We start from the raw sequence: 2,043 nt of genomic DNA, 5'->3' as shown, positions 1-2,043 counted from the left end.
TCATGATTGGACTAAGAAATTCCTGTCATTTAGTTGGAAATGATTTTCCCATTATCCCCAAAAACTCCTCACTGTGTCTAAGAACGCTTTTTTTCACAGGACAATACAGATCAGATTGACTTGAAAGGTCCTTTCACGCGACTACAGAATGCCTCTCATTCCACTAGAAGATACGCCAGTGCCTACAATAGCCTAGGACTAGACTATGAGTCCCAATGTAGAAAGACCACAAGTCCACAGATATGCCTGTTTATTTAAACATCTGTATTATCATCAGCGTGTGACTGTAAAGGCGGGACTTTGCGCTCTCTGTAACGCGCTCCATTGGCAACATCAGTTAAATGTCGTTGGTTCAATCCCTCGCGGATGTTGTTTTTATTCCCATTTGTAACTGGGAAATACTGTCGCTGCAATACATATGTCTTAATCAAGCTAGTGGTTATTGACGTAAATGGCAGTGTTATAATGTTTCATGTACTGCAAATGTCACCACATAATGCGCTCTTAATTAGATTTGGTTGAAATACATTACAGTCACCCGATGAAAAAGTGTGCAAAGAGCATTAAAGAAACAAAAGGTTCATAACAGTAACAGGACATATCGAATTGTTTCAGTCCTCCACAGAGATTGCCAATGTATTAATGGAAATTCTAAAATATCTGCCCAACTGCCGTGACATTGCCTCACCGCAATGCCGTGACTCGGATTCGAACCGAGGTTGCTGCGGCCACAACGCAGAGTACTAACCACTATACGATCACAGCGAGCTACTTGGGCTGCTACAATGTGACGTTCCACCTCTATCATAAGCTGTACTCCATCTGTGATGTCATGACTCATGTTTGAATTAAAGCTTGGTTGTGATGTTATCCATGAGAATAAGTGGACACCTGATCCCCAGTCACTTATTTAAGATCTCAATAATCAAGTCAGAATCCAAATGAAAGTCATCAAAGTGGAGCCAATTAGAAATAATATAGTTACACAAACCTGGCAATGGTGCGGCAGCCAGGGCCGAAAATGGCCCGCCAGCCTGAGAGCAGGAAAGTGTGAGAGCAGTGATGGTCTTGTGAGAGTTTACAGCTGTTATTGACCCTGTCCCCTTCCATTGCAGAGTTTTCTCCCTATAAGAAGTGCAGAGGCTCCCTCCGGGGTGCTAATAGTAAATTTATTTTTTTGCGCAGGAGAAGTGCTCTTCACCAATTGCACGCGCCAAATCACCCGAAGGCCACCACCATAAAATTCAGGCATTCATGTTCATGCGTCCTCCATGTTATGTCCTTATAAAGGGATGCATGTTCATGATGACTACATGTCACACCTGCATACAAGGATGCATGTTCATGCCGCCTCGTTCTCTTGGCTTCATACAGGGATTTTATCTCCTCCCTGTCTCACCCTCATGCAGGGATGCATGACCAATGCTCCTTCCCTTCTCGCCCGCATACATGGATGCACGTTCATGTCTCCTCGTTCTCTCGGCTTCATACGGGGATTTTATCTCCTCCCTGTCTCACCCTCGGGAAGGGATGCATGACCAATGCTCCTTCCCGTCTCGCCCGCATACATGGATGCACGTTCACGCCTCCTCCTTCTCTCGGCTTCATACGGGGATCATATCTCCTCCCTGTCTCACCCTCATGCAGGGATGCATGACCAATGCTCCTTCCTGTCTCGCCCGCATACATGGATGCACGTTCACGCCTCCTCCTTCTCTCGGCTTCATACGGGGATCATATCTCCTCCCTGTCTCACCCTCATGCAGGGATGCATGACCAATGCTCCTTCCTGTCTCGCCCGCATACATGGATGCACGTTCACGCCTCCTCCTTCTCTCGGCTTCATACGGGGATCATATCTCCTCCCTGTCTCACCCTCATGCAGGGATGCATGACCAATGTTCCTTCCCTTCTCACCTGCATACATGGATGCACGTTCACGCCTCCTCCTTTTCTCTGCTTCATAGGGGGATCATATCTCTTCAATGTCTCACCCTCACTTCCAACATGTGTAACTTCTTGTTCTCTTTGACGTCTGGGGCA

At 46.6% G+C, this 2,043-nt stretch overlaps 1 non-coding gene across 1 annotated transcript; it reads right to left on the bottom strand.

Moving 5' to 3' along the window:
- Positions 1-693: 693 nt before the first annotated feature.
- TRNAH-GUG (transfer RNA histidin (anticodon GUG)) lies at positions 694-765 on the bottom strand. Its single transcript has one exon. It is a non-coding gene; the product is annotated as a tRNA-His (tRNA).
- Positions 766-2,043: the final 1,278 nt, after the last annotated feature.

The sequence above is a fragment of the Ambystoma mexicanum genome (assembly GCF_040938575.1).
Source record: "Ambystoma mexicanum isolate Mex_15411 chromosome 12 unlocalized genomic scaffold, UKY_AmexF1_1 Mex_chr12_unloc.1, whole genome shotgun sequence".
Taxonomy (NCBI): domain Eukaryota; kingdom Metazoa; phylum Chordata; class Amphibia; order Caudata; family Ambystomatidae; genus Ambystoma; species Ambystoma mexicanum.
Note: the sequence above shows the minus strand (reverse complement) of the source record. Positions and strands in the feature narration are given on the sequence as shown.